This window comes from Pyxicephalus adspersus, chromosome Z, assembly GCF_032062135.1.
Source record: "Pyxicephalus adspersus chromosome Z, UCB_Pads_2.0, whole genome shotgun sequence".
NCBI lineage: Eukaryota > Metazoa > Chordata > Amphibia > Anura > Pyxicephalidae > Pyxicephalus > Pyxicephalus adspersus.
Genome location: NC_092871.1, coordinates 4,974,496 through 4,984,359, shown reverse-complemented (window position 1 = coordinate 4,984,359; position 9,864 = coordinate 4,974,496).

Here is a 9,864-nt window from a genome sequence, read left to right as displayed (position 1 = left end):
ATTTTGCAACTTTTTACATTTGTTGTATCATCGTTTTATTGCAAGTTAACAATACTTTTGACCTCATAAGCAAAATCACAATAGGTGATTTTCCCAAATAACCCCGAAGGTCCCCTGCAATGTAGGAATGTCTAATATTTTGTATCTGCAGCATAATATCGCTATACATCAATAGTGGAATGCAAAGCTTTAGATTTGAGGCGTTGTTTTATTTTGTTGACATGTCATACCTCCCTGTGCAAGTTCAACTTCATTTCAGGCAGGAAATATAAAATAACCACCTTTCCCCTGCAGCTAAACAGAAAATGGATGTTCCTGTACATTATCAGGGTTATAAAGTGCAATGTGTCCTCGGGGCGGCCAAGGTCTTATTTTACTTGTAATTATATGTTGACCAGTGATTTGACATTGCCTCTCATTGTCTCAGCGTCTGCAGAGTTTCTGAAGGGCTCACAAACTATTTAAAAATAGATATCCATCACTGCTGGGCGCCGAAAAGGGCGATACAATCTCACGGCAGGACAGAAGAGTGAGTAAAGGGAAACTGAAACTTGTTTAGTGAATTTTCATTTGGTTGTTGGGATTGTAAAATGTATCTCAAAATACATTTGATAAGACTCAAATATTGCTGTTCCCTTTTTTATAATTTGTCTCACCCAGCCTTTCTCAACCTTTTTACCCCAAAGGAGCTCTTAAAATATTTTTTAGGTTTCAGGGAATCCTTTTCAAAAAATGTTTAGATTTACAAATCCACAAAGTGTAGCTATATTACAAAAATTTAGCCCAAATATTTAATACCCAGGGTGGATTGTGGTATACACTGCTGCTTTATTTGGCAACATTATTTTATGTAATAATCATGAAAAAAAAATATTGACCAATTAAAAAAAATTGTAGCTGCCCTTTCCTGGTGGCCAATTGAAAAATTCCCTTTTACTTTGATGGCTACTAGTAAGTGTTCCCCTACATCAGTTGTCAGCATAGTGTCATCTTAGTGGTCAATGGAGGCTCATTTATTGGTGGTAACTGCTGATTCTTTTTATGTTGTTGAAAAGTGTTTGTTGGTATCTGGTAAATTAGTGTTTCCTTACATTGGTGGTCATTGGAGAAATGTTTCATTTCTTGGCATCCATTAAGCAAATGTTCCCTTGCATTGTGTCTCAATGGAGTAATGATCCCTTTACATTGGTGGTCAGTGTTGGGCTTCTTTTACCATGGTGGTGACTGGGGAAGTGTTCCATTACATTAGTGGTTAGTATAGAGTCCCTTGCATTGGTGGTCTATGCAGTTTTTCCTTACATTGGTGGTTGGTGTTGAAGTGTTCCATTACATTAGATTCCCTTGCATTGGTGGTCTTTGTAGTTTTCCTTTACATTGGTGATCAGTGGAGAAGTGTTTCCTTACAATGGCTGTCAGTCCATTGCAATCAGGGGAGAAATGATCCTGTGCGTTGACTAATGTAATTTATTAAAAGAGCCCCTTTACATTGGAGGCCACTAGGATGCAGGGTGGTCGTTGGAAAAGGGTCCTTTTCCATTGGAGATCACGGTAAAGAATAGTGGCCAGTAGAAAAGGGCCCCCCTTTAACTGGTAGTTAGTGGGAAGAATGTTGGTCAGCGGAAAAGGGTCTCTTTACAATGGAGGTTACTAGGAAGAATGTTGGTCAGTGGAAAAGGGCCACTTTACATTGGTGGTCGCAGGGAACAATGGTGGTCATTGGAGAAAGACCGCTTTAAATTGGTGATCAGTGGCAGAATGAATATTACTGATAGCTAAATTGATAATAAGCATCAGTCGGGAAGTGAAAACTTTTCTGACCTTATCTCTTTAAATTCATTGACACTGATTTTGCTAAGTGGTGTCCCCCCAAAAACTTTGCAGGTATCAAGGAGCAAATAACCTACCACTGCTAAATAATAATTAAAAAAAATTGGGTTGGATTTTTGAGTAAACTCAAAGAATTAACCCAAGCATCAGGAATTGGTGAATAAACCGGATAGAGAAACTACAGCAGGATCAGACAACGTGGTCCTGAGCCAAAAAGCTAAAAAAATTGTCATTCGTAGTGGTGATTTTTTACTTGCCCAGCATTTTGTTTTAAACGCAGTATTTCTTGTTTTTTGGCGAATGCGAAGGGACCATCCGTAAATTCTTTTTAATCTTTGCTGGGATGGAGAAATATTAACCCTAATTTAGAGCACAATTATTTCCTGAATGCTGCTTTTCTTTTATGTGGCTCCAGTGTCACTGCTGCTTTATGGAGAGGAAAACAGACATATTTTATGAAAATGCCTATAATATTATGGACTGTCTTTGAGTGAAATCTATTGCTCCAGTTTGGGAAATAAATGAATTTATGTATTATTTCTGAGCAGCCTATGCAAGCGGAATGCCCACAGCTGCATAATGTAAGATAAATAGGAATAGCCACAATCAAGCACAGCTTTCAATCAACAGTTGATGCCTGGAAATATATCTTTCTCTGTTCTTCTGCCAGCCATTGGCTTCAGGTAATCTGCATAGTAAGAAGACAGAACACCCCCTAGACCAGTGTTTCTCAACCTTTTTAACATGGGGGAAACTTTGAAATAACTTTCTGGTCTTCAGGAAATCCCTACTATAAATATACTATATTATACTATATCCACAGCTCACAGTATATGTGTAGTGGCCATTAGGAAGATTTCCCCCTACATTGCTGGCCATTTGAAGGTATGCCACCCTACATATAGCCAAAAAGATCATTGATGTCACTTAAACTGACAACCACCAGCTAATAGTAATACAGGCCACTATGGACCTTAAGCAGGGGCTACCACCATACTAGTATTTATTGCAATGATTTTGCAGTGAATATTCTCCATTGTGAAACCCAAAGAACGTTCACCAAGCCCATAGTGAATGGAACTTGCCATTTTTCATACCACTACTGAAGCTACAAACATTCTAAGGTTCGTTGCAATGGGTTGACGTGAATGGGCTCTGCGATTCCTAAAAAGCATTCACCAAGGCCATTGATAATGGAAACCAGACATGTTCACCTATCTCTACAAGAATGCACTGTGACCTTAGGCAAAGGGTCAGATTTTTTATTACGGAATACTTTTTTACCTTGAATATAAGAGTTTTCCTATTACAACTCCCTTGTTGAATTTAGCCACAAATTTCTACAGGTGAGAAGACTTTCAAAAAGTTTGATCAACTGAAATTCAGCCAAACTTTTTAAAAATTTTAGAACCTCTGAAATTTGGAATTTACAAACTGGAAGTCCCATTTATTGGGAATCTATAGCTTGGTCCAAAAGAGTGTGTGTTATGGAAGAGCAAAATTGGGCGGACTGGCTTGGAGCTCCTGGCAGATGAAGAAAGGGCCAAAGACAGAAAAAGTTACTTTAAGACTCCTAAGTGGTATGCTAAGATGGAAGGATGGGGCCTTGGCATAGCCAAAGTTGCTCAGGTAAAAGCAGAAGCAATTATAAAGCTGAAACAACCTTCAGTTCCTTTTTTACAGAAATCTTTTGGAAGTTGAAACCCAAAAAACACCAACAAAATGCAGAGTTCAAAATTAGAATAAAATTCAGAACCAACTGGTGCAAGTTAAATTCAGGAAATGCAGTTAAGGACAAATAAAAAGAGTTCAAATGGGGGGGGTGGGGGAGTCAGAAAAAGGAAGATGCAGAGATGTAGTTATATTATCGTGCACTTCTATTCTCGGCACACTGGAAGCTCAACTTTTGCTCAAATTTTTGGGATTTACCATCACATTTTTTTCTAATTACTAAGAAATGAAGGGGTTATTCTCCCCGGCAGCACAGGTACAACACTAAAAACTTTATTAGGTGTCCAAAACTCTCTGTATTCTATCTAAAACATAAAAAAACAGTTTAAGGGATGTGCAGAGTCATCCCTGAGTACCACACTCAGCATAAAGCTTTGACTTTGCCATGGAACTCTTTGCTAACCTACGATATCTTGATAAACACCCGAATAGTACATTACCCTGTGCTCATATTACTGTGTATAGATCACATAATAGTTTCATCCAGTCTGGTCATAGAGAAAGGCTGCAATCTCCGGTTTGGCTCTAGAAGTACATTACAAAGAGAATGTAGGTGAGATAACGGCTGATAAATCTCAGCACTAAAATCATTGGATAAGTCATTAAAATAATTTTCTTTCCTCTTTTATCTAAAAAAACTGCCTCGTGCCAGAGAAAGGATCAATTTAACAAGCCATTTCTGCTGCACTAGTTGGATCCCCCTGCGCAGTCAATTGGCGAGTCGGTGTGAAAAAGATTTTTATCATCCGCCTTCGATGTTGATGTGTTGTAGACCGCCGTCATCAATTCTCCCCGATGGCAGACAAATGTGTTTCCATCTGCAATTAACTTTTTTTTCTCCTTTCTTTTCCACGAGTGATTCCAATATATTAATCAGAAACAATCTCTCTCACAATGGGAACTTCGTGCTTTTATTCTAGAGCTAAATCTATGCGGAACAATGAGGGATCTATAAACCCGCTGTAACCTTGCTCAAAGAAAAGGATATCCACAGCAGTTTGCACTGCAGTGGTGGACTCCAGGCCTTGTATTTATCACCTTTGAGATGAGTTGTGTCCACATTTTCATTTCAGACTCTCTTTTAGCCTCATTACTTCATTAAAGGGAAAAAGAAATGGTATTTTGTGCAGATGGATTTGAATCATTTTTGAATGTTTGTGTGATATAAATATAGGGGGTCTGTATATAGCATAAAAATATACTCTGCTTTTATGAAGAATAGTTACTGCTTTGTTTGATTGTTTTCAGAGAAACAATGAGCGGGATGACCCTGATAACTGAGCACAGGATGGCCTTGAAGGATGATAAGAGACCCTTGCCATAAAAATCAGCTTGAACAAGAATCCAAGATGGCGGACAGTCATTTCTGTGCCTAAAATGTTAGACACATGGTTTATCCACTCCATTAACTGTTTGTGAACTACTATGCTTATATGGACTTCCGAGTATACTGTATTGGATATTCTGCCTAATGACAATTAGATAACGGCTTAAACCCTCCTATACAGGAGTGATTCTGTATGCCTATAAAGATTGATGTATTTCCTTGTTTTAGTTAGAATCTCTTTGCTTTTATTGCTAAGCGTTTGATTTTCTCTGTTGCAACAATAAATCTTCTTAATTAGGATCCACTGTTTCATCTCTGATGGTCCGTTTGGAAACCCCCTAAAAGAACTGGACATTTGCAACTTGTTATGTTATTTATAATTATTTGTTTTAAAAATCCTTTTTTATTAATGTGTATGTTTTTGAAGGACACATTTATTGCCCATTTTGTCAAGCTTGTTGGGGTTTCTAAAATCCCATGAGTTTAAATTAACTAAAACAGACAACCTTTTATTCACTAAGAATATCAGCCAAAACATTAAACAGCTTAGATATGATAGGCAGCAAGTGAATAGCCAGTTTAAGAAAAGTGATGCAGTGGAAGTAGGACAAATGGGAAAACTTAAGGATCTGAGCCATTTGGTGGCTGGATGACTGAGTCTAAGCATCTCCAAAAAGGCAGGTATTGTTTAGGGTCCCTAGTATGTAGTTAACACCAAACAAAAATGGTCCAAGGAAAGAGAACTGGTGAACCGGTGATAGCCTCATTGACTTCCAAGGCTTACTGATATAGGAGATGGGAGGTCAGCTAGAGCTATTCTAGCACAAATTGCCTCAAAATCTCATGTTAGCCATGAGACAAATATGTAAGTACACACAGAGCATCACAACTGGCTGGGTAGGGGGTGGTTTAGCTGCAGACTAAGACTAAGAGCACATAGAATAGGCACAAGAGCGTCAGAACTGGACCATGGAGCAAAGGAAGATGGTGGCCCAGTTAGATAAATTATGTTTTACTCTAGATCATGTGGATCATGTGCATTATTTACATGGGTAAGAGATGGCAGCTGGATAAATTATGCGAAAAATGTGAGCTGGTGGAGCTAATGTGACTTATAGTACTAATATCCTGCTGCCAGATACCACAGGACACCTTCGGAGGTCTTGTGAAGTCAATGGCTAGATGGATCAGAGCTGTTTTGATGGCATATGGGGGACCTACACAATATTAAGAGGTAGTTTAAGGTGTGGGAGATAGGAGGTTAACTAGAGCTTCTGTAATACAAATTGCCTAAAATGTAATGTTGGCATGACAGAAAAGTGTCAAACACACAGGGCATCAATGTTGGATGGGTATGGAGTAGTGTAGCCACAATCTAGTCCTATGATGATCCCTCTCTACTTTTGAGAGCACCTACAATAGGTAGAGGAGTGTCAAAATTGGACAATAGAGCAATGGTTGCCTGGTCTTACAAAGCATGTTTTCTTCTAGATCCTGTGGATGGCCAGTTGTGTATGCATTATTTACATGGGGAAGAGATGGCAGCATGATGCATTATGGGAAGAAAGGCCAGCTGGTGAAGATAATGTGAATTATGCTACTAATATCTTGCTGCTGGATACCACAGGACACCTTCAGAGGTCTTGTGAAGTCTATGGCTGGATGAGTCAGAGCTGTTTTGGTGGCACATGAGGGACCTACACAACATTAATATATAGTTTTAATGTTTTAGCTGTAATTAACTAAAACAGACCAACAACTACTAGGGAAGAGAGATGTCTGCATCATCAACCATTTCTTTGTGTAATCTTTTCTCTCTTTCATCATATCTTAAGTACAAACATGTTAGAGGGATGGTTGGGGTCAGTGTAAGATAGGACTAGGGATTCCAAGAAGGTTGGTGTTAGGGTAAAGGTGGGTGTGTTAGAGAGATATTTAGTGTTAGGGTAATTGGGTTGGTTTATATTAGGGTAACGGTGTGGATTACTTTAGGCAATACAGGAATGATTAGTGTTAGGGCTACAAGGATAGATAGGGCCTGATTTATTAGGACTGGAGAATATAGACTATCAAACGTGAACCTGGGTAACCCAGTAAACTTGGAACGGAGTTATTAAAAATAATATGTCATTACTGGCTCACCCATGTTCTCCCATGATAGTCTATCTTCTCTGGTCTTGTGGGACTTTAATAAATTAGGCCCATAGTATTACATGGATGGTGATTGTTAGACATACGAAGAGTGTTAATGTGTGGAAGGCCATCATTTTCTGGGCTTTGCCCCAACTACCCTTCCAACTTCCTTATTTACTTCATTAGCTTTTTCCTTCACCATTTGATATTGACATCTAATGGATTATGGAAAAGTAGAATGAAGGGAGGAAAAACAGGACAGGGCCAGGGGAGGTGGAAGGTTAAATCAGCTATCCCAAGGAGGGTTCAGCTCTCCCAGTATAGATATCTTCTTGTGTTATAACACAAATGAAAAAAAAAGTTAATTTTTATCATGATGATTGTTGCCTACCAATAAAACCAATACCCGTATCCTGGTCCAATTTTTCTCATGCACTTTAGCCCAGGGAGCGATATTTCCACTATGAAATCCCACGTACACCGACCTGGTCAGACAACTCTCAGCCTTCCCCAAAAACTACCAGTCAATAGGAATGCTACCTGCTATTTACCTGGACAACGGCTTTGTTACTGGGATAGATAGTGTCAGGGTTGCAGAGAATGGCAATGTTGGGATAACATGGGCAGTTAGTGTTTGGATGGAGGAATGGGAGAGGGCAGTAATAGGGACAAAGAGGAAGCCCAACAAATATTAGGAACATAAAAATGAAGATATTGATGAACCGAATATACCAGACGCAATGGATTGATGGTGATAGCAAGTGAGGATGAAGACAATGACACCATGGGAGGGGAAACAAAGGAAAATGTAATAATTATCAGGAAATAACAAGCTTTCAGCAGGTTTTCTTCACACTGCACAAATCATGCAAGTTTTTTTAGAAATCTGTTTATTTCTGAGTGCTGTGAATAAACAAGAACATTTCCAGGCACATTATCATATCATCCGCCATCTCATTTCCATACCTTAATTGTATTTATAATCAAATGAAGTTCTGTCACCCTGATATCAGATTCAGGTGTGAATGAATCTTTTATTTTTAAGTTACGCAACTTGGAAAAACTGCTCTTATGGTTGTCGAACAGAGGGCATGAAAGATGGTTTGTCACTGCCAAATGACAGGCGACCAAAGCCATTGTTTCTGCTGACAGAAGTTTGCACAAAATGTATTTTAACTCAAGAAAGCATTTTCAAACTCAGTCTAATCTGTTAATTAATTCCAGGTTTGGTAACATCGCAGGAAGGCTGGGACGAAAAACTGAAGATTCTGAGCACAAAAGATAATTTCACAAACAAAACCAGATTCCGGACGTTTACTATGACGGTGGCCAACATATTCTTTTAATTATATAAACTACAAAAGAACATTTTTATTTTCTTGTAATTGAAAACTGAAGAGAACCTGTTTGCTAAACAGCTTGTGAACTTCCTTAACATGAAGCAGATGAAGAATTAATGCAGAGATATGGCTTTTTTAAAAAAAAATTGAGTTGGCCACTTTGCAATTATTAAAATAAAAAGCTTTCATGTAATTCCTCCTCTAACTCTAAAGCTCACCAGTGCAATTTTACCACTCCAAGGTCCAAAGAAACTCATGGTCCTCCTGGTTTAATGACAGCTAATGTTATACAACGCACTTCTATCTTTATACAGCTTGGACCGAACCGAGTGGCACGTCACAGCCATAATGTCGGGAACATGGCTTCCATTCAAGAAGAAATGCTAAACTGCAAGGAACTGAATCAAGCTACCAGTAATGTCAGTGTCTTTGTGAAAGCCTGATCTGCTAATGAGGATAAAACTTGATTCTATTTGAAAAATTCTGCTATAGCTCTTAAGCATGGAAGTGGGTTTTAATTGGGAAAAAATAGTAACGTCAATAAAATGGGAGTTGAGGGGAATAAAAGATGGAGCACAAGATGTGGTATAAAGAGGTTGTAACAAACTGGAGAAAATATTAATAAACAAGGAATTGTCAGTACTTTACCATATGCAGTAGGTGCTTTATTCACATTCCAATGCAAGAAGATCAAGAAAGCATAATGGTGCCTTACACGATCTTCCGCGTGAAACAGTGGGGTCGTTGGTGTTTCCCAGCAGCAGCAGGACTATATATGTATGAATGCTGGATAAGTGTAGCCAACTCGAAGAAGAAAAGATGTCTCCTGGGTTCTAGTCACAGATTATAGGACTCCTAGAGGAGTATATGTTAGATAAAACTATGGGACCCAGAGGTGAAGGCTGGGATGTGTCATCAAAATGACTAGGTTGAGTCTCAGATGACCTGGTGCAGATGACCCCTTAAGTGCTCCTGGACTTACCTTGGTTGGTTATACTGGCCATTGTGCATTGCCAAGTAGGCAAAGTTCCCAGGAAGCTTCTGGTGTCCTGAGAGTTATCCAACCTCCATGCGTGTGTGATGCTGTACCTTTTACATCCTATATGATCTTTGATATTAATATTGATGGTCTGCCAACCAGGTGGGTGAGAAATGGAGAGGTAAATATGTGCTACCAATGAGATGGGAATCCAAGCACACTTGTTGCTTTGTCTCATGTAGATATTAGCACATGTTTGCTTTATGACCACAGTGCTGGTCTGAAAATTAAGTTCAAAATTAAGTTTTTTTTGTTTTCCTGTTTTTTTTCTCCCTTCTCATCAACATGCTAAATAGATTCTATAATAGAACCTTTAGGTATTTATTATGTATCTTATTTTACATTATCACAGGATCTCCATACTACTTTATGCACCGTGGCAATATTGTGACCAGTGGAAGTTGCCAGAATGGCTCCAAACATTGCTTTTTCAAAACATCATAGCACCTTGCCCCAATTCATCTCAC